This window comes from Choloepus didactylus, chromosome 5, assembly GCF_015220235.1.
Source record: "Choloepus didactylus isolate mChoDid1 chromosome 5, mChoDid1.pri, whole genome shotgun sequence".
NCBI classification, from domain to species: domain Eukaryota; kingdom Metazoa; phylum Chordata; class Mammalia; order Pilosa; family Megalonychidae; genus Choloepus; species Choloepus didactylus.
Window position 1 is genome coordinate 55709096 of NC_051311.1, and position 23256 is coordinate 55732351.

Sequence of the window (23256 nt, forward strand, 5' to 3'; positions counted from 1 at the left end):
TTCCACTCTGACTGGTGTTGCTGCTGCTCATTAATCCTATCGCTCATTGCCCACTGGTCCTGCTGCCTTTTTTTTTTTTTTTTTTTTTTGCTCCATTGCTACCAGTCTGGAGTTAGCCTTTGCCCCCCCCCCCCACTCCCTTTCTGCTTGCAATCAGCTCCCGTAGTCTATATGCCACATTAGAGCTTCTTCCGATTTGCAATCTTTGCTTTAACCACATGTCATTTTAAAGCTGCCCCTTAAGTATCTAGATTATGCTGCTGCCCGTTCTCACCCACCTGTTTCTCAGCTTTGCGAATTATCCGTCCCTTCCCTCTTTCCTAAATAGATTCTTTCAACATACAATTCCAGAAAAAGGGATGCTCCATATTGGCCCTTGAAAAGTCAAGGAAGTTGGGAAGTGAATGAAGTGAGGTAGGATACTATGAGACATTATGAGTAAAGATCATTTATTCAGACTACTCAGAAGAGGAACATTTTCATTTTGCTTTCAGTGATCTATTTGTTGATTACTCTTTCTATTGGGACGTGCATTTTTTTTTTTTTTTTTTCTTTTCATTTTGGACCGGCTTCCCCTTGCTACTGAGCATTCTTCTGAATTGTCTTTCTCAGGACACTTCATAATGGGCTCTGATTATACCAATAACTATTACCCTAAGCATTTCAACATAAGATAAACCTGGTACACACACAAAATTCATCTGTGAACCTCACAAGCAAATACAAGTGTTTTTTTTTAATTATATGTGGGTTACAGATCCCTTCCATGTTGTGAATTGATTATTGACCAAGTGAGTTATGTTATTCAGCTTAATTGATGACATTTTATTTATGGTTTGAGTGGGAAATTTTCCCTCCGGCTAATCTCATATTTACTTAGTATTTTTGGATTTGGAAAGTTCTGTCTTTTAACACGTCTAGAATGGGAGTTATCTGAATAAATTGTCTTCTCTTAAAAATCTATTAGGATTTTTCTTTTGCATGCTGAAATCCCTCATATTTTTTCCATACAAAAAAGGGATGGAAAAATAAATGACAAAGCTGTTCACATATATGCCTTTGGTGGCACTCACTGGCATTGTTACCTACATTGAAAAGCAGAAAACGAGGAGCAGGGGGTGGCTTATGATGTCCATGTTTTGGCAAAAGCAAATATTGAAATATACTGACTAATGGCATAATGGGAAGGAGGAGCCTTTGCTATAATCAGTCCACTGTGAAATAATTAACAGAAAAACAGAGGACTGCATAGATCAGATACATACATCTCAAATTTAAGCATAAATAAGACAGTGTTCTTAAGATATATGTAAAAATGTTTTAAGTCATAGTAGCAACCTCAGGCAGCAATATATCTCTATCAAAAGTAATGGTACCTTGAGTATAAATACAAATACATACAGTTATCCTTTGGTGACTTTGCACATTAATGGATTATTGTGGTTTTTACACATTTTACCTGTGAAATTTAAGGAATCTTATATTTGGTGTTGCATTTGCTTGATTCTGATAAATGGTCTATTTTACCAAATTAAACTAAGGTCAGAAAAGCTGTTTATAAAACTTCTTTTTTCCCTTTTAGCCACTTAAGCCCTGATTTGGGGAAACTAAAGAAATCCCTACTCTTCTGAGAACTGGAAACAGTTTACATAGAAAACCTTAAGTTATAACTTGAAGTTTTTTTTGAAATATTATTTACACTTAGTTTGTAAGTAGTAGAATGTTTAATTCAGTTGACCTTCAACTCTAAATAAAAATATACTTCATTTTTCTTTGTAATATGTTGGTGGAGAAGCCTTTGTACATTGAGCAAGCCTAATACACAGGTTTAGAAATCCTTGGCAGTCATACTTGACTGAATTGTAGGCAGTGTATTCTAGTAGAGGACTGTACGTCTGGCACAGGGGGGTAAATGAATTTCGTACATCATTTCTTTTGTAAAAGTATTTTGCCTCACTAAATATTTTCTTGTACTTTTCTCTCATTCATACTTACTGCCTGAAACTATCAAATTTTTAGTTTTAGCCCTCTGAATCAAAATGAATTAACTTTGGCGACTTTAGTTTGTCTAAAGAATATTGTATTTCTAAAGTTCTTGTTACTTTGACAGGGAATAGGTAGTTGAGATTTCTAAAATATTTTTGTATGGTGTAAGTTTTCAGAGGTAACATTCTGAATATTGCAGCTTCGTACGTTCATAGTTTCTTTTGATAATTTGGAATACATTCTGCCAAGTTTAATAGTTGAATTCTTTAGATGAATAAGTTATTTCCAAAGAAAGTTTTTAAACGCAAAGTACTTAAAGTTGGCTTATAAAACTTGTTTTAGAAAATTGCATAGACAAATCTTCAGTTTCAGAGGATAAGACAGTTATAATCAAATAGCAAGATGCAGAAAAATACAATTGTTTTGTGAAGCCCTTCAACTTCAGTCTAAGTGGATATACCAGTGGTATTAGTTTGTAAAAAACAAAAGAGGGTGTTGCTTAAAGATGAACTCCTTGCTTTAGGGGAGCTTTACATGTCTTCTCAGTTTAAGCTGTTTGGTTTTAGAAGTCTTCCCTGTCTCTCCTTCCCTACTCCTGGTTTTAAAATGAAGCTGCACTCTTAATTTTTATATGTTTTTTAATGTGACAGCAAATAATACTGGATTGAATCTATTTAAACTTCAGTGTTATCATTTTTATAGACTGTTCAGGTGAGATAGGAAGTATTTATTTCTGAAAACTGCTGCCTCTGAAAATGCAGTTAGCTTTCTGTCAGTATGTCTAGTACTTAGTCTTGATTTTTTTATGAAAGAACTTACAAGATTCAGCTCAGTTGGTTCTGAAGAAAAACAATAGGGAAATAGGTTATAGGGATTTTTGCTCTTCTAGAAGCAGTATAACTAGAATGTACTACATACTTTTCTCAAGGGATTTCTTAGTCTAAATGGAACTTGTAAATGGTTTTCATCCCTCTGGAATAGCATGCATTTGATAAAACTTGTTAATATACTCTGAGATTATAAATTTTATGTTATGTTATAAATATTAGAAAAAAATTGCAAATGACCATTGTTGTGTAAAATGTGGCTATATTCCTGATCTTTTAAAGATGGTTTTATTTATGTGTGTGTGTATATTTACTTCTCAAATATTGAGAGTAAACAAATCATAAAAATAGCATAATTTACTCAGTTTTTGTGATGCAAGGAAAGACAATAAGTAGAACATTTTAATCATGTATTTAGCAATTTTCTAAAAGCTTTTCAGTATTGTTTGTAATCTCATTATCATGTGGCCTTCTTTAATAGAAAAGATTGTGTGGTAAATGTCAGCTTTTTGAAGTGTAGCAATATAATTCAGTGGGTCTTCTCACACATTTCTCTTTCATAGTATTTTTTTTTTTTTAATCAGAAAATTATTTACAGAAGAGAAAATGTCAACACTATTTCGGCCCCTTAGGTTAATTTCCCCATAGCAGAATTTTTCTAATATCAGAAGAGAGAAACTGTGTACTACTTAAAAGAAGATTAGTTTTATTTGCTGGGAAAACCTACCTTTATTTATTTATTTATTTATTTATTTATTTATTTATTTATTTTTTAAATCTTCATTTTATTGAGATATATTCACATACCACACAGTCATACAAAACAAATCGTACATTCGATTGTTCACAATACCATTACATAGTTGTACATTCATCACCTAAATCAATCCCTGACACCTTCATTAGCACACACACAAAAATAATAATAATAATTAAAGTGAAAAAGAGCAATTGAAGTAAAAAAGAATACTGGGTACCTTTGTATGTTTGTTTGTTTGTTTCCTTCCCCTATTTTTCTACTCATCCATCCATTAACTAGACAAAGTGGAGTGTGATCTTTATGGTTTTCCCAATCCCATTGTCACCCCTCATAAGCTACATTTTTATACAATTGTCTTCGAGATTCATGGGTTCTGGGTTGTAGTTTGATAGTTTCAGGTATCCACCAGCTACCCCAATTCTTTAGAACCTAAAGAGCATTGTCTAAATTGTGCGTAAGAGCGCCCACCAGAGTGACCTCTCGGCTCCTTTTGGAATCTCTCTGCTACTGAAGCTTATTTCATTTCCTTTCACATCCCCCTTTTGGTCAAGAAGATGTTCTCTGTCCCACGATGCCAGCTCTACATTCCTCCCCGGGAGTCATATTCCACGTTGCCAGGGAGATTCACTCCCCTAAAACCTACCTTTAAAGATAATATAGGTACAAGGTGGTTTGAGTATGAGTTTCTTTTCCTCCTGAGGAGTTCATTTTTGAGGATGGCTTCATTATTATTAAACTGTTTAAATAGGTTGCTGTTCTGTTTTCAACTTCAGTTGTGTTGAGTGATAGGCAGATGAGGTACGCTGTTAGGGTAAGTCTTGCTATTTGTATATGTGTGTATGTCAGATATCTGTTTAAAAACAGGTTGTTTTTAGTCATGGTAACTCTTAGTTTGTATTTAAACAAAATATGGATTAGAAGGGGAAATCAGAATAATTGCATTGGCTTGTTAAACCATTTTGGGAAAAAAAGCAAGATTAAAAAAAAAAGCAGTGTAATTAGAATAATAAAATACCTGCATTTAAAAATAATAAGTATGATATTAGAGCTTTTGGAAGGAATTAGTGAATGATGTTGTAGGGAAAATGATTAAATTTTGAAAAGGAGTTAAAGACTGAAATATCTAAGGGGTAGAACATTCCTTAGCAGTAACAAATAGATACATTGTCCTTATGCCAGATATCTGAAATTTCTTAAGCACATTTTTCAGTCTTGGAATAAATGGACATGTTAATTTTTCTTTTATTTAGGAACCTACTAATTCATTCCTTGTGTAGGCATCAGGTGTCTTCAGATTGTGAATTTCCTGGAATAACATTGGCCAATTTGGATTATTGAACATAGATTGTAGCAACTTTTTCTCCTTTTTTCTTACTTACTGCCTCCAAGTTTTTGCTTATGTTTTTTCCCTATGTTTTCGATTTGCAGCAATTGTTTGATGGACCCTTTTGTGAATGCTGTAGTTGGGTGAAAATTTATATTAATATAGTAGTATAAACCATATTGCTTTTGGTGGTAAGGTTAATTTTTCTTTTGATGGAGCTCTCCAGTTTGATTAGGTTCTTCCTCTAACTTATTTACATTACTTCTTAGATAAGAATTAGGATGGGCAAGTTCCCTGTCAAATTCAACTTTCCAGAAGTTTTTTCTTACTCTTATCTGTTTGGGAACCTAGGCATTTGTTAGGTAAAGAAAGTGTTGTAAGATATTTGATTTTGTCTTTAAATGAAGTAAAGATATTATTAGTAATTTTTTTTTAACTTATCATTGTGGAACATTTTAAGTATAAAAGATAATACTATCATGAACTGCCATGTAGCTATCAGTTAGCTTCAAAAATTATCAACTCATGGCCAGCCTGGTTTCATCTGTTCCACCACTTTCCTGTCCTCCCCCAACTCTTTGTCCTGGATTTTATTTTGAAGCAAGTTCTAATCATCATGTCATTCCGTTTGTAACTCTTTAGACATAATAAAATATCTTGAGCGTTTATCAGGGTTATTTACTCAGTTTATCAAATAGTCTTTGGGTGCTTCTATAGACTCACTTTTTGCAAAATGGAACTGCTTCTAAGAGCGAATTATCTTGCTGGTAACACTTTCATAATAATATACCTAGCACTACCACAAAGTAGTAAATCCTCGATATGTGGTGCATATAGTCTGGGTCTAGTATGTTAGTGTAGAGGCACCTTCAGATTAAAGTTCTAGGGGTAAGTCTTTTTGGAGAAAGTGGGACTTGAATAAAGCGCATATACTGTTTTTATAGGCAGAGCATCTCCACAAGGAAAACATTCCATACATTCCTTGTGGGGGATGGAAACATGAATAAACACTTATTGATGGGGAGTGGCATAATGTGAGAGGGATGTAAGGAGTCTGATCTCAGTGGAGTAAAGTGTTCATTTATAGGAATTGTGTCAAATAAGTTTGTATAAGTAAGGGTAGGGTATAAATTTGTATAAGTGGGGTATAAGCTAGATTATGGAAGGTAGATTCAGTATCAGGTTGAATTTGGTCTGCAAACTAGTAAGAAACCATAGAGGATGTGGGGCAGGGGGTGGGGGGAGAGGTAAGGAGATGACATAATAAATTTTTTTTTTTTTTTAAGAAAGATTGCACTTTCCTTAATGTGTAACATATTTTAGGATTAACATTTGAATTGAGTTTGAAAAATTAAAGACCAGACCACCGCGGTTAGGGGCCATTCTGAGAGATGTTAGAGTGGAAATTCTGTGGAATTTGGTAACTGATTCTTTCCATCTTCTTTTCAGCCCCTTATATTTAAAAATGACACCACAGTTTGGAGAATAAAGGATTGAGACACTCTTGACTGTTTATCTTTGATAGTAAACTGCAATTTGTTATCAAAGCCCAGCTTTTCAAAATAACAATCTCAAAAAATTTCAGAAGAAATTTGCTACCAATGTTTTCGAATAATTTTAGATCTTCATTCATTAGGGAATACAAGTTTGGAAAATTAAGAAACAATCTTTATTATATGATAGTAAGAGGTGGAACATACTTACTTTGTAAAAGAGAAATTCATGCCTCATCTGCTTCCCATGTGTGTATTAGTTCATAAAGGGGTATTAGGAGACTTATAACCAGTGTATATTATTGTATACCTTTAAAATTTAATAATGACCTGATTAGAGCACAGGGAGTGGCAGAAAATTCTGAAGAAGTAGGACACTAAATATTGCCAGCTCCAAACTCTCTGTTTAAGCATGGATGTTAGGTCGGCAGTCCAAAGAATGTAGGGACACTATGAAATGAAAATTTATTCTTTGACTTATTTTAGTAGACTTTGTTTTGAAAAGGTAATATTAAAAACAGATCTCCTTAAACACCAGCCATATTTCTTTTGGTTGGAATTTTTTTTTTTTAATTGAAATTCTTGAAATTATTCTTTTATTCTTGGTTTTAGTTTGTTGACCCTTCCTTTGGTCAACTTTTTGCACCATTGTGTATTTCTGGATGGCATGCTTTCTTTGTTTTGTGAAGGAAATTTTCACATTTTATCTGAAAGCTGGGGGAAATAAGTAGGTATCTTGCTTTGTAAATAGTAGATGAATATGGTATTGCCAGTTTTTCTCTTCCTACTTCCTTCAATATTGTGGCTCTTTCCCCACTAAGGTATTTATCAGATGGATTTCAAGGATTTTCCCACAACTGAGTCTGAAAACATCTCAAGCTCAGGGAGCTTAAAATTTTTGAATTGAATTTATCTTAATTTTCTCAATCATTACTTTTCTGTTATTATAAAAGGTAGGGCCTAGCATAATGTCATGGACCTTTTAGGTACCGGGGAAATATTAATAATGATAAAAATAATGGTGTAGCATAATACATTATTGGGAAATATTTGTTATTTTTCATTGACATTCCCTGCATCCTAAAACCTCCTTTTGTGACATGACCGAAATTTTTTTGGTATTTTTTTACTTCTTTATTTAGCAAGTCATGTGTGTTCTATAATATGGTCACTAGAATAAAAAGCTCTTGCCTTCTCCTTGGGGGTTTGTTTAACAGGGGCTTTAATGTATTAACTTGAATTTCTGATTGAACTCAGATCTCTTTTGTGCAGTAGAATTTTAAGAAGGATTATGCATTTTCCCCATTGCTACCAGTAAATGTGGGAGGGAAGTAAATATCAAATGTGCAATATAGAAAAACCTTAGTATTTGAGAATATTTTCAGTAGTAGCTGCCAATCCAGTCTTTTATACAAGAAATTTTAATTTAATTCCTTGGGGTGTGGAACCACTTTTAAGAGTGTCATGGTGGGAAAGTGAAGGAAAAAATGGCTCCCTGTTCCAAAAGTCCCTTCCAGATAATTTGAACATTAGAGACTAATTTGAATTAATATGTAATTATTAATAGTTGTATATATTTTTCATTCATACACTGGTTGGGAGGAAGCTGATTTTAGGGGAGTGGCTTTGGAGGTGCCTTGGGTAACTAGGAGGGTAGGTGCATTATATGCCCAGGAAAAGGGAAAGGCAGAAAATAAAGTGGAAAGATATCAAGCTGTAGTGAAGGCTACTGTGCATTTTTGCCTAAAACATTTGTGACACTGTCTCCTTTACTGCCTTTAACTGTATACTTTTAAGTTTTCTTTTAAGTTAGGCCTCATTACTAGTTGAAAAGACTACAGACTTTGGCCTTTTCCAAATCAAACAAGTGTGTCTATCCAGGCTTGTGCATTTTAATCTCTCCAGCTCAAAACCTGAAAAATTCATGTCTTTTCTCTGCTGGCAGTGACCGGAAGGAGGAGATGGTTGGGGTGGTACTCCCTATCTGCTCATTTTTAGTTATGTTACTGCAGAATTGTTTTATGAATGAACCTCTGTCTTTTATTTTTAATTTTTATGTAATCAGTTGTAAAACAGCTTTATGGATTTACTAAATAAGTGCTTAGAAACCTTTTAAAAGGTACTTTAGCCATGGGGTTGGTGATAGATTAGTTACCTGTGTAAGGTAGATGCTTAGTGGTACTTTTTTAGGTTAAAGCTGACCGGTAAAGGGTACCTGCAAGTAGGTTCTTAGTGTTATTTTTTTTTGAACCTCTTGTTTTTGCTGAAATCTTCTGTCGTATTGGCCTAGTCCTAGATTTAAATTTTGCTTCCAAAGAATAAAACTAGTAGTCTTTCTCTAAGGTAGATACCTTCCCTGCATTGTATTCCAATCTATTTTAATCTTGATGAAAGCAAGAATGACAGCAAAATGCTTTAATATAGGCATGCTAACAAAAGAACATTTGTTAGTCATGTGTCACCATATACTCTTATCATACCTAACAAATATTTTCAGTAGCTTTGAAGAATTCTGAATAATATGTGGTGTGTTGGTGTTTACAGTTTGTGCTTTCTCTTACATAGTACTACAATACTAGAATTTTTTAAACTTGGCGTGATATTAAAAGTTGCTCTTCAATATTCGGAGTAGAAAAGTAACTTAAATGATTTTTCATGGTTGATCCCTGTTTTCCATAGTTTGTAGTTTTCAATGTAAGCCTTTTGAGCTCTTCCTGTTTTCATTTATCACTCCTTTTGGGAGTAGGCAGTATTGTATGGTAGGTAAGAGCATCAGCTCTGGAGCCAGACTGCCTGTGTGTGAATCCTGGTTCTATCACTTACCACCTGGCAAGTTACTTTATCCACTCTGGGCCTCAGCTTCCTCGTTTGTAAATTGGAGATACTAGGATTATTATGTGGAATAAATGAGTTAATGTATATAAATTGCTTGGAATAGGTTTGGCACATAGTATGTACTATGTAAGTGTTTGCTATCATTATACATTTGCAAGAATCAAAGAACATTCATTTTTGAAGACTTTTCTTTTTATTTAATACCCTTTTTAATGTCTTATACCGGGCATATGTTTCAGTAGTTATTTGACCAACTGGAAACACAAACGATGTTTGAAGGGAATAGTCAAAGGACTGGCCTGCCTGGAATTCTTGTGAATCAGGGAGTCATGGAAAATGAACCTGGATAGATATGATAGAAAATGATTGTAGAGTATTTTGAACTAAAGCAGAGAAATGTAGATGTGGTTGTGGTTGGTAAGGAGAGATTCATGACAGGTTTTTTTTGTTGTTGTTGTTAAATACCAGGTAAGTGGTGTGCTTAAAATGGTAATTAGAGGAAGATGGTTTTAAGAGTGTCCTTGGTAGTATAGAATTAATATTTAACCTTATGTGGATAAAGGATTCTTTTTGGTCTGTTTTGCACCCCACATAATCCCTGGTAAATAGTAGGTGCTCGGTAAATATTGGATGAATGAATCTTAAGGGACATTGTGAGATAACATAAAGAAGCACAAAAAACCAAAAACTTTTGTTGTTCTATTTTTGGGGTAGCGATGAAAAAGGCAGTATTAAAGAAACAATTGGAGAGGTAGAGAAAGATGGAAAAAAAACAATTGGAGAGGTAGAGAAAGATGGAAAACAAAGGAAGAAATTTTTGGAAGAGAGGTCAGAGAGTTAGAGATAGGATAGTATCCCTTCTTGGTAGCTAAGGAAGTTTCAAGAAAAAGGAAAGGGACTGACATAATCCAATACAACATTGAAGGAGAATGAGACCAGAAAAAGGGTCCTTTGGCTTGGTGATATGTTAACTGCTGACCACACTCTAGCAATTTCAGTAGACTGAGAATATAATGGGGAATATAAATCAGGTTGGGGGGAGGGATTAAGGAAGGTCGTCAGTGGAGACTGTAGGTAGAGACCATTCCGTCAAGAAAATGATTGTAATTCCTACTATATGACAAGTACTAGGGATGAAGTAATAAAAAAGACATATGGTCCTTACCCTTTGAGGTAATAACAAAATGCTAAACATAGGATAATTTATGATCTACAGTAAATACCTTTAGATATCAAAAAAAAATGGCTGTAAAAATGTCAAGAAGAAAAATTATAATTGTAACTGTTATAGTATTGTAAGAGATTCTATTATTAGAGATGAGAAAACTTGAAGCAGTTTGTGCTGAATGATCTTAAGTTTCATGGTAGAGAAGTTGTACCACACACATCTCTCCAGGGCTCTGCCACTTGCTAATCGTGTGATCTTGGGGGAAGTTGCTTAACCTTTTTTCCCTCAATTTTCTCTCTTGTAAAATATAGACAACAGTAGCACCTATTTGATAGAACTGTGAGAATTCAATTAGTTCATCTTTTAAAAACACTTAGAACAATGCCTGAAATATGGTAAACATTAGATAAATATTAGCTATTATTATTATTATCTATTGCTGAAGTAAGACAGAGTAATTGGAGGCTTGAAGAGAAGAAATTTTTTTAAAAAGAAATTAATAAAATCATTGCCAAGTAGTGACAAGAAGTAAATGGAAAGCCTTTTTCAGGGCCTTTGCTTTAGCTGTTCCCTCTGCCTGTAATACTTGTCTTCCACACATCCACATGGCTAGCTCAACTCCCTCAGGCCTTTGCTCAAATAATTACCTTTTCAGTAAGTCCTAACCTGACCATTTGTTTACAATCAGAATTCAGGCTCCTATTCCCTAATATGTGCACTGTTTTACTTGTTAATCTTCTAATATAAATCACATTATCTGCTTACTCATTGTATACAGTTGATTCTCATTATTCCCAGTAGTTATGTTCGATAAAGTTGTGGTGAACATTGAATTAGTGAATGCTGAACCATTGATCCTAGGGGAAATACAGGGTTAGGTTCCTTTGAGCCTCTTGTGACAACATTTTCATCAACTGATCAATACCTAACCTTGTTTTATGTGTGTTGCTATTTAAAGACATCTATTTAATATATATTGTTGATTCATTAATGTTGAACTTACATCCAGCAGCACTGTAACTTATGCCTGCACAAAGCTTGTCTAACAGTGATTTTCTACATAAAGCACATTACAGCCTTCTTGCACTTAGGAACAGTAGAGGTTGCTTCAGCAATATGCTTGGAGGCCATTTTAAGCAGCAGAATCACCAACCGAAAACACAAAAATGCAAAAAACATAGTACTAAATATGCTGGGAAAAGGACACTTGTGTACAGTATGAGAGCTGAAACAAGAAAGCAGAGTGACACCTTGTCTGATCTCAGCTGGAAATGTGTGTCGGCTAACTCAAGTTTTTCACCACTCTGTGCATGTCCACACCTGTCAGTGAATGACTGTGCATAATGATTTTTTGGGGTTGTAAATTTTAGCGAGTAGGTGAATAATGAGTATCAACTGTATATTATTTGTTGTTGATCTCCCTCCGTTAGGGCAGGGATATTTGTTTTGATCCCTGATATATCCCAGATGCTGGGGATAGTGCTTGGCACATAATAGGTACTCAGTATGCTTGCTGAATTAATAAATTAATTATTCTACCATTGAGGAAGGTGATTGGGGAAACAAGTTCAGATGTTGGTGATAACACTTTTGGAGGTGAGCCCGGTTTCTGACATTGATAAGACACTACACAGAAGTTGACTTTCTCAGAGACTTTCCTCTTCTTCCTCAAATGAGTTTTCTCAGAGTCCATTTTGGTACTGGCTTTCCTTGAAATGACTTGGGAAACTTACTTAGCTGAGAAAAGGGAAATGTAAAATGAATCTTTTTTTTTTTTTTACTGTATTTTAGTAAAATAATTTTGTAAGATAATTATATTTTACATTTAGTTTATCTAATAAAAGCTTATCTTTGAGTGCTTATTAGATGCCAATCACTGTTCTAAAATCTTTATAGTATTACTCTTTTAGTTGTGAATTTTAATTGTAACATAAACACAAAATTTCCCATTTTAACTATTTTTAAGTGTACAATTCACTGGTATTAATTATATTCCCAGTGTTGTGCTACCATCACCAGCATCCATTACCAAGACTTTCATCATCTCCAACAGATATTCTGTACCATTTGAACAGTAACCTCATTCCCCTCTCTCCCTGGCACCTGGAAACCTCTAATCTACTTTCTGTCTCTATGAATTTGCTTATTGTAGATATTTCATACAAATGGAGTCATAATTATATTTGTCCTTTTGTTTCAGCTTTTTTCACTTAGCATAATGGTTTCAAGGTTCCATCCATGTGGTAGCATGTATCAGAACTTCATTCCTTTTGTGGCTGAATAATATCCTATTTTATGTATGTACCACATTTTGTTTATCCATTTACCTGATGATGGACAGTTAGGTTGTTTTCACCTTTTGGCTATTGTGCATAATGCCGTTACAAATATGTATCTGTTCGAGTCTCTTGTTTTCAATTATTTGGGTATATACCTAGAAGCGGGATTGCTAGGTCATATAGTAAGTCTGTTTAACTTTTTGAGGAACCACCAAAGTGTTTTCCCCAGTGGCTATACCATTTTTGTATTATTCCTTTTTAAAAGTTCTAAAAAAACACCCTGCAAGTACATTAGTTTTTTTTTGGTTTTTGATTTTTGTGTGGTTTTTTTTTTTTTTTTTTTTTTTTTTGGAGCAGTTGTATGTTTACAGAAAAATTATACAGATAGAACTGAGTTCCTGTATACCTCTCTCACACACGCAGTTTTCCCTATTAACATTAATACATTACAGTTTTAAAATAACTTTTATAAATATTCTCATTGTTCCTTGCAAGCCATTACCAGGAGTCAATGGGGGAAGCCCTTTACACTGAGATTGAGAACATAGTCCCCCAGATTGTTGTCTTCCATTGAAGGGGAGCTCCAAATACTTCATTCCTACCTACCCACCCTTCTAACCTTTATAGTCTTGACACCACTACTTGCCTGAAGACCAGGAGGACTAATCTCACTATATCCTGTATCCCTTTTTATATCAGTCATCACCAGTCTCATAGACAACCCTTCGTATCCCCCACTTTAATTTCCACAAGGCTCTGCACATTTCCTATCTTTCGCTCCTCTCCAACTTCTGAGATCCTACTATTGTGCACCAAGTGGAATTCATAGTTCATCACCAACAAAACTTCACATATTCTTGTTTTTTTCTCCGTTTCCTCTTATTTTTTACTTTTCTGGGAATGCTGCTTCCCCTGCAGCCCTCTTACATGCCGGCTAGTAAAATTTTCTTTTTTATTCTGGTAAGCAGTCATCAAAAGGTCAATGGAGAGTCTCATGCATTGAGACTTAAGACCGTATTTCCCCATTCTGATTTCCTCTATTGAACAGAAATCGGGAGCCTGGATTCACTGAGCACAGAGATGGGGCAGATTGTACTCCATTCTCTTCTCCCTAAAGCCTGCCGGTTAGCAGGTCACATTTTCCATAAATTTGTATGTTTGCAGACTTGTACTCACCCTGCGTTACTCCCTCCTTCTCTTTCCTTGACTAGTTAGTACCTGGCTCACTGCCGTTCTTGTCAACCCTATGCCTCTTTTAATGCTTGGTAATTTCAATATATACCTTCTATAGTCCTTCTAATACCCTGGTCTCTCAAGTTCTAAAATTCCTCTTTAATGATCTTGCTCTCTACCCTATCTCAGTTACTGACTCCCATGGTCATATTTTACACTTTGTTTTTACTAATAACTTGAACCCTTTCATAATTTCAATTTCATGCCACCCCCTACCCCAACCACTGTCCAGCAGCTCATTCTACCTAGTACCCCAGTGCAATAATCCTTTACCATCCCTGGGACCTCCAGTCCACTGATTTCTATCCCTTTTTCATTGTTCCTTGCCCCCTTGATTTCCCCTCTTCCCTCCTAACCTCATTTACATTCCATGATCAATCATTATATTCATTCCCTTGCATATGCTTTCAACTCTTTTGCTCTTTTCTGGTTTCTTTATACTTAACTTGGTGTGATGGTTAGGTTCATATGTCAACTTGGCCAGGTGATAGTACCCAGCTGTCTGGTCACGCAAACACTGGCCTAACAATTGCTGTGAGGACGTTTGTGGCTGGTTAATAAACCAACAGGCTGGTTTATTAAATCATCAGTCAATTGACTGCAGCTGTGACTGATGACTCACCAAAGGGCATGTCTTCCACAATGAGAGAATGCAATTGGCTGGATTTAATCCAATTAATCAGTTGAAGACTTATAAGTGAGACAGATAGAAGACTTTCATCACTTCTTCGGCCACCCAGTGAAGTGTTTCCTGAGGAGTTTGTCGAAGTTGCCAGATCTTCGATGAACGTTCATTGAAGATCCCAGTTCATTTCCCGAGGAGTTCGTTCACGTTGCCAGTTCGTTTCCTGAGGAGTTCTTCGGACATCTTCCTTGGAGTTGACAGTTTGCTGACTGCTCTACAGAATTTGGACTCGTGCATACCCACAGTTGTGTGAGTCACTTTTACAAATTTGATAGTCAGAGATACCTCTCATTGATTCTGTTTCCCTACAGAGCCCTAACTGATACACTTGGCAAAACTTGTTATAGTTACATGAATTTGACTATCTGAATACTTCATGCCTGCACCTGTGTAGCTGAAAGTGAATGGAACAGCACAACTATGATTACTGCTCTCACTTTAAATTCATGGTAAGAAAACACAGGTAGCCCTTAATATTGTCCGGCAATCATATTCCATTTCTTTTGTCTGTTCATTCTCCTTTCCTGGGTGACTTCTTTTGTATCTTTGCCTTTCTCCTCAGACTTTCAACCTTCCTCCCTGTATTCACTCTCAGTTGATAGATCTACAAATAGAACCAGTCAAAAGAACAGTAACAGACTCCCGTCACCAAATCTGTGTACCTGTTGCATTTGAACTCACAGACTTTGCCTTCCCTCTGTTACTGTAGATGAGCTGTCTAGGCGTCTAATTCCTGTTCCTTTGGTATGTGCCTTAGGTCCCATCCCTTCTCGTTTACTCTGGTCATTGCAGTAGCAGTTCTCCCTTCTCTCTCTATGTCATCAGATTTACCTTCTTTTCTGGATCATTCCCATCAATGTACAAATATGCTGTTATTTTTCTCAGAGTATCTTCTCTTGACCACTCTTCCCCACTTCCCTGCTCTTCTCTGCTTCCATTGCCTGACTAGCTCTCAAAGCATTGTCAAAATGCACTGGTTCTTAATTGCCTTCTAACTTCCTGTCTTAAACCTGTTCCAGTCAGGCTCTTGTGCCACCACTGTGATAAAATTGTTTTTGTTCAGGTCTCTCAACAATGATGTTAAATCCGGTAGTCACTTCTCTTTCTTTATTTTATGAGATCATCCTCCAATTGACACAGTTATTTTCTTCTTCCTCTTTGATGTACTTGTTTCACTTGGCTTTCCAGGGTACTACATACCCTTGGTTTTCTTCAAAACTCATTGGCTGCTGCTCCTTACTCTGTCTTGCCAGATCTTCTTAATCACCTACCTCTAAAACATTAGAGTATCCCAGGGTGTTCAGTCCTTGGTTATCTTTTCTGTCTAACCTCTCTCTTGGTGATCTCTGCTTGTTTGATGGCTTTGATGAATACCTTCTAAATGTTGATGACTCGCAAATTTATTTCTTTAGCTCAGACCTCTGTTCTGTACTCCAGACTTGTATATCTAATTGCCTATTCAATATTTCTACTTGAATGACTGTTAGACATCTCAAGTCCAACATGTCCAAAATGGAATTCTTGCTCTTCCCTCCCAAACCTGCCCTCCCATACCTTCTCTACTCATATACCTTTCCTCATCTCAGTTGTTGGCAGCTTCAGGTTGCTCAGGCCAGAAATCTTGGAATCATTCTTTACTCTCTTGCCCTCACATCTCACATTCATTCCTTCAGAAGTTATTGGCTCTACCTTCAAAACATGTCAAGAATTCATTCAGTTTTCACCGTCTCCACAGCTACTGCTTTCAGCTTTTGCTGGATAATTGCAGCAGCCTTCTAACAGGTTTCCCTCCTACCACCTTTGCCCTCTATCATCTGTTACTAACACAGCAGTCAGAATGATCCTTTGAAAATGTAAGTCAAGATAGCAAGAGATTTTCTAACACATTTAAGAAATTTTATGCATTGATAAGATTAAAGATCATTGCTGGCAGTCAGTCTTATTTTACGAAATCATGTTGGCCTTGATGGCACATTTAGTGTAGGCTTTGCATATGACTCTTTGTATAGGTGGGAGAGACGTTAGATGTTCATGACCTCCCTCGTTTCTTTTCCCTTATGCTACATGCAGAAAGATGAGTTACCTATATCCACTAGGATATTGAAAAGAGAGGGTCTGAGTTAGTTGCTGTATTAGTTAGGGTTCTCTAGGGAAACAGAATCAATAAGAGATATCTGTAAATATAAGGTTTTATAAAAGTGTCTCACGCAACTGTGGTGATGCACAAGTCCAAATTCCGTAGGGTAGGCAGCAGACTGGCTACTCCAGTGAAGGTGTTCGATCATCTCCTCAGGCATTGAACTGGCAACTCAGATGCAGGTGTTCAATCAACTCCTCAGAAAACGCTTTGCTGGCTAGCTAAAGAAGGTCCTCTATCTTTCTCCCTTAAAAGTCTTCAGCTGATTGGATTAAATCCAGCTGATTGAATTCTCATTGTGGAAGACACCTTTTTCGTTGATGTAATCAGTCACAGCTGCAGTCAATTGACGGATGATTTAATAAACCAGCCTTCTGGTTTATTAACCAGCCACAAATGTCCTCGCAGCAACAGTTAGGCCAGTGCTTGCTTGACCAGACACCTGGATACCATCACCTGGCCAAGTTGACACACGAACCTAACCATCACAGTTGCTCTTCCAGGAAATTGCTTTGAGTGGAAGATTTGACCACCCTTAATAGAGAATAGCCTCTTAATAGCCTCTGACCTCCTTTAGCAATACTTGCTTTCACCCAAGCCTTGCCAAGTGTAATGCCTTCTATCACTGCCATTTCTCTGCTTTACCAGCCTCCCAAATGGAAACATATTTATGACATTCTATTCTATTTGAATTATTGTTTCAGATACCCGTGAGTTACCAATTCCTATGGCTCTAGTGTGAGCCAGTTTTACTTTTGTTAATAAAGTCTGGCAGAATGATACTGGACGTAATAGTAAAAGGAAAATTGTTACAAACAGGTGAAGAAGAAATCAAGTGTGCAATTATAGGAAAAATGAAAGATATTTTTACTTGGTCCTTTGAACTTACTTATCTTATAAGCTAATGATAATGATTTCTAAAGAAGTTATACTTACTACATATATAGAACCTTAAGATTGGTTGGCAAAAGATTTCACAGTTCATTTCTTTTATGTCTTGAGATTCTTTTCTCAGAAGGCAGATGATCTTTAATCAGTTTTCCTTTGGTTCCCTTTCTTTAAAGGCCCTCATGGTTTTTTTAGGACTATGGTCTAAAGTTAAACTGTTAAAATACTAATTTTCTAGAAGCCTTTTCTTTGCTATAGACACTAGCTCTTGCAAAATCCTATTTTATAGAAATACCCCCTACCCTCATACCCACTTATCTGCTTATACTTGGAAGAGTACATGAACCAGAGGATGTGCCTTGTACTTGGATTAATAGTCATACCACAATTGTGATATTTTGTATACATTCCTATTGATTTGAGATCCTTTCAGATGATAATACTTAATCTCTTGGTCTACAGGTAGATATATACCTGTTAAATCAAGCTGTGTCTTAAACTCTTGCCATCCAATTTGGTAACCACTAGCCACATGTGGCTATTAAGCACTTGCAACATGGCTGTTCTGAATTGAGATGTACGGTAAGTGTAAAATACAAACCAGGTTCAGCTCTTTAATTTTTTTAACATTAACACACATTAAGCTGACAATATTTTGAATATATTAGATTAAATAAAATAAAATGATTTTATTGTTTCTTTTAAACTTTTTCTCTTTGTTGAGCTTCTCATATTGTTCATGTATCATTTTCCTGGTACCTTTGTTTTTTCTCCATTTCCATGTTTTCCTTATCTCCTTGAGCATATTGAAGATCATTTTTTAAATGTCTTTGTCCAGTATGTTCAGTGTTGGGTATTCTTCATTGTTGGTTTCTGAATTTTTATCTTGTCCCTTTGAATGGGCCATCATTTTCTGTTTGTCTTGTAATCTTTTGTTCTACATCCTACATTTTAATATTTTAATGTGTTAACTCTGTTAGTCTCTGAGCTCTCTCTTAAGTTTGTGTCCAGCTAGTGGTGTGACAGAGATTTCCTTGATGCCAGGAGCTAACAAAACAAACAAAAAAACCCAAACCAACCAAGGTTAAAAAAAAAAAAAAAATACCTTTCACAGTCTTTGCAAATTGACTCTGGGTTAGTGGGTGCTCTCCTTCAGATTTTAGCCCTTCTATTTTAAGATCAGCCTGAGGTGAAAGTGGAGTGCAGAATCCTCTCTGTCTTTGCTGAGCCTGAGTTTTGTCTTGGGTTTAGGCTTGCTCATGGCCTTAGGAGGTCCCAGTTTACAGGCATCCGAATGTTACCTGTATTCCTTTTGAAATAGACTTTTTCTCTCCCTCACTGGAGCACTATTGTTTGTCTTAAAGCTGGTCATCTTTTGCCCTAGGCCACTTGGACTTAATTGTTTCATTCTCTGCTTTATCTATTTGTTAGCTACTTGTACCTGCAGGGCAAATTCTTCGATCTTGCCACCCAATTGGTTGGCACCTTCATACAGCCACTGTAGTATGTGCATGGGGTTACTCTGCTCCCTCTGGAACACGACCTGGGACCCACAATGGGAGCTCAGGCTGTCTCCACACCATGCTGGAGAAGGCATGGGAGAGGGGCCAACAAGGGCTTCATGAGCTGCTCCTACTATTTTTAAAGCTGCATTTTCTTGATCTGGCACTTGACCAATTACTGCAACCCTTTAACAGTTTTGTAGAGTTTTGAAGAAGTTGTCTGCTAGTTTTTGCTAGTTGTTCGAAGATGTCATACAATGCCATCCTCGTTGACTAGAAATCCTACAATCTGTGGGTAGTTTTTATTTGAACAATTGAGGACTGGATAGTTATGGATTATTTAAATGGACTTGTTGACTTTTTTTTTTTAATAATTCAATTTTATTGAGATATATTCACATACCATGCAGTCATACAAAGCATACAACATACAATCAGTTGTTCACAGTACTACCATACAATTGTGTGTCTGTCATCAAAATTAATTTTTGAACATTTTCATTACCACACTCAAAAGTAATAAGGATAAAAATTAAAGTGAAAAAGAACAATTAAAGTAAAAAAGATCACTGGGTGCTTTTTTTTTTTTTTTTTTTGCCCGTTTTTCTGCTCATTCATCCATACACTGGACAAAGGGGAGTGTGATCCACATGGCTTTCCCAATCACATTGTCACCCCTCATAAGCTACATTTTTATACAACCATCTTCAAGATTCAGGGGTTTTGGGTTGTAGTTTGATAGTTTCAGGTATTTACTGCCAGCTATTCTAATTCATTAGAACCTAAAAAAGGTTATCTATATTATGTGTAAGAGTGCCCACCAGAGTGACCTCTCGGCTCTTTTTGGAATCTCGCAGCCACTGAAACTTATTTCATTTCATTTCACATCCCCTTTTTGGTCAAGAAGATGTTCTCCATCCCATGATGCCGGGTTCAGATTCCTCCCCAGGAGTCATATTCCATGTTGCCAGGGGTATTTACACCCCTGGGTTTCAGATCCCTCGTAGAGGGGAGGGCAGTGATTTCACCTGCCAAGTTGGCTTAGCTAGAGAGAGAGGGCCACATCTGAGCAACAAAGAGGCATTCAGGAGGAGACACTTAGGCACAATTATAAGCAGGTCTAGCCTCTCCTTTGCAGTAACAGTCTTCCCAAGGGCAAGTCCGGTGATTGAGAGCTCAGCCCATCAAACCACCAGTCCCTAATGTCTGTGAGCACATAGCAACCATTGAGGTAGGGAAGCCCAACACCCATGCATTCTCCCCAGCAATGTTCACATTAGTGGTAGCTTAGCATTATGACTTTTGAGCTCAGAAAACATATTTCAGAGTAACTCATGATATGTTTTTATCATAAATGTACTTACGGTATGGCTTTGTTAGGCATTTGAAAATAACTTAATTATTGAAGAATTATTACTTTTACTACTTAAGGAGTTCACAGAATATGCTTAGATACTGTACTTTATATAAAAAGCACATTCTCAGGAAGATTCTACATAAAGCAAAAAAAAAGTTTGTGCCCACAACTTTGAATTTTTTTTTTAAATTATTAGAATTGAGAAAAGGTTGGTGTATATACAAGGACAATTGGGGAAACGAAGATATACATGGTGAAAAATGTATATAGAAAATGGGTATCATGGAAAGGAAGAAGACAGGTGAGGTCTGTTAAAGTTCACATTCTTGGATGCTGAATGGAAGTATACCCTTGATAGAATAAGCCAAAGATTCTGCTACTTGTGAATTTTCTGGATCTTGGAACACCCTATTTACCTTTTTTGGTTTCTCCTAAGCTTTGAAAGTAGCTCTGTTTTCTGCTTCAGTTAGCTGTGTAGACCTAGAGTTGGACTGATGTAAGAATAGTTTCTGAATATATCTACTTTGAATGTATCAGTTGTTTGTTCCTTTTTATTGCTTTATCATGTTGAGAAAGTTTCCTTTGATTCCTACGTTTTGAAGTGTTTCTATCAAGAAAGGATGCTGGATTTTGTCAAATGCCTTTTCTGCGTCAATTGAGATGTTCAGTAGTTTTTCCCTTTTGATTTGTTAATTTTGTGTATTACATTAATTCGTTTTCTTGTGTTGAACCATCGTTGCATACCTGGGATAAAACCCACTTGGTGATGGTGTATAATTCTTTTAATGTGCTTTTGGAATTAATTTGCAGGTATTTTGCTGAGGATTTTTGCATCCATATTCATTGGAGTGAGTTGTCTGTAGTTTTCTTCTGTCTTTATCTGGCTTTGGTATTAGGGAGATGTTGGCTTCAAAGAATCAGTCAGGTCATGTTCCCTCTTCAGTGTCTTGGAAGAGTTTGAGCAGGATTGGCATTAATTCTTCTTGGAATGATTGGTAAAATTCACTTGTGAAGCCATCTTGTCCTGGACCTTTCTTTGTTGAGGGGTTTTTGACGACTGATTCTGTCTCTTTACTTGCGACTGGTTTGTCAAAGTGTCTTCTATTTCTTCTTGAGTTAGTGTGGGATTTTTGTGTGTTTCTAGGAAATTATCCATTTCATCTAAATTGTCCAGTTTGCTGGCGTATTGTTGTTTGTAGTATCCTCTTATGATCTTTTTTTATTTCTTTAGGGTCTAAGGTAATGACCCTCTCTCTCATTTCTGATTTTATTTATTTGGATCTTCTCTTTTTGTCTTGTCAGCCTAGCTAAGGGTTTGTCCATTTTATTGCTCTTCTGAAAAAAACAATTTTTGGTTTTGTAAATTCTCTTTTGTTGTTATTCTCAATTTCATTTATTTCTGCTATAATCTTTGTTATTCTTTCTTTCTGCTTGTTTTGGGATTAGTTTGCTGTTCTTTCTCTAGTTTCTGCAGATGTTCAGTTAGGTCTTTGATTTTAGCTCTTTCTTCCTTTTTGATTTGGGCATTTAGGGCTTTTAAATTTCCCTCAGCATTTCCTTCGCTACATCCTATAACTTTTGATACATTGAGTTCTCATTTTCATTTGTCTCAAGATGTTTATTGATTTCACTTGGAATTTCTTCTTTGACCCACTGATTAAGAGCGTGTATATGTGAATTTTCTAGTTCTCAGGCTGTTACTGATTTCCAGCTTCATGCCATTATGATCAGGAAAAGTGTTTCATATAATTTCAGTCTTTTAAAATTTATTAAGACCTGTTTTGTGCCCGAGCATGTGGTCTAACCTGGATAATGTTCCATGAGCACCTGAGAAGAATATGTATCCTGCTGTTTTGGGGTGCAATGTTCTATATATGTCTGTTAGGTCTAGTTCATTTATCATATTATTTAGGATATTGATCCTCTGTATCTTCTTAATATCCTTTTTCTCTTTAGCTATCTCCTTTAATTTGTCTAAGAGATTTATTTGCACATCTTTGATTAGTTCTATTTCTGTGTCTCCCCTGACATTTTAATTTGTTCCTTTGACTGGGCCATATCTTCCTGCCTTTTAGTATACCTTGCAATTTTTTGCTGTTAACTGGTCATTGGATTATCTTGATGGGTTTATTCTGAAGGTCAGTTTCTCTCCTGTCTAGGATTTTGTTGTTGCTTGGGTTTGTATTAAGGCTGTTGACAGTTGGTTCATCAGTGTTTCCAAGCCAAAACAGGGCTAGGTATGTGTGCAGTGTTCATAGACCTGATCCAGTGGGCCCTGGGATAGGTCTGGAAAGACTCCCCAAAAGCCGTCTTTCTCCTTCACTTTTAGCCTGCACAGCAGATGGCGCTCTTTGGCTCCTATTTCTCCTCTGAGCAGTTGAAACGGTGGTTTCAACAGCGTCTGACTGGGAGGGGCCAAAGCTGTGGGAATCCTGTGTTTTCACTTCACCAGCCAATATCTGGCTCAGTGTTTGCCTATATCCCACTCTGTACTAGACAAGAATCATGCTGCTCTCTGCTGCTTCCTTTGATGGTAGGGAATGGGCACCAGGAGTCTCAGAGGGAATTACAGTCTCTGATGACGGTTTCCCAGTCTCTTCATCTTATACTTCCTAGGGTATTGTACTGTCCTCCCTTGTTCCCCAGATCCCTAGACAGTTGATTCAGACTATTTCTGCCTGGCTACTTGCTTTTTTGGGGAGAGAAGTAGGTTCTGCCATTCTCCTCCCTAATCCTCCATTTTGACAGCGCCTCCTTGGTCACTCCTCTTTGGCTTGTGTTC

General features: G+C 36.3%; 1 protein-coding gene across 1 annotated transcript in view; it reads left to right on the forward strand.

Moving 5' to 3' along the window:
• CNOT4 (CCR4-NOT transcription complex subunit 4) overlaps positions 1 to 23256 on the forward strand; it is a 186300-nt gene that overhangs the window by 661 nt on the left and 162383 nt on the right.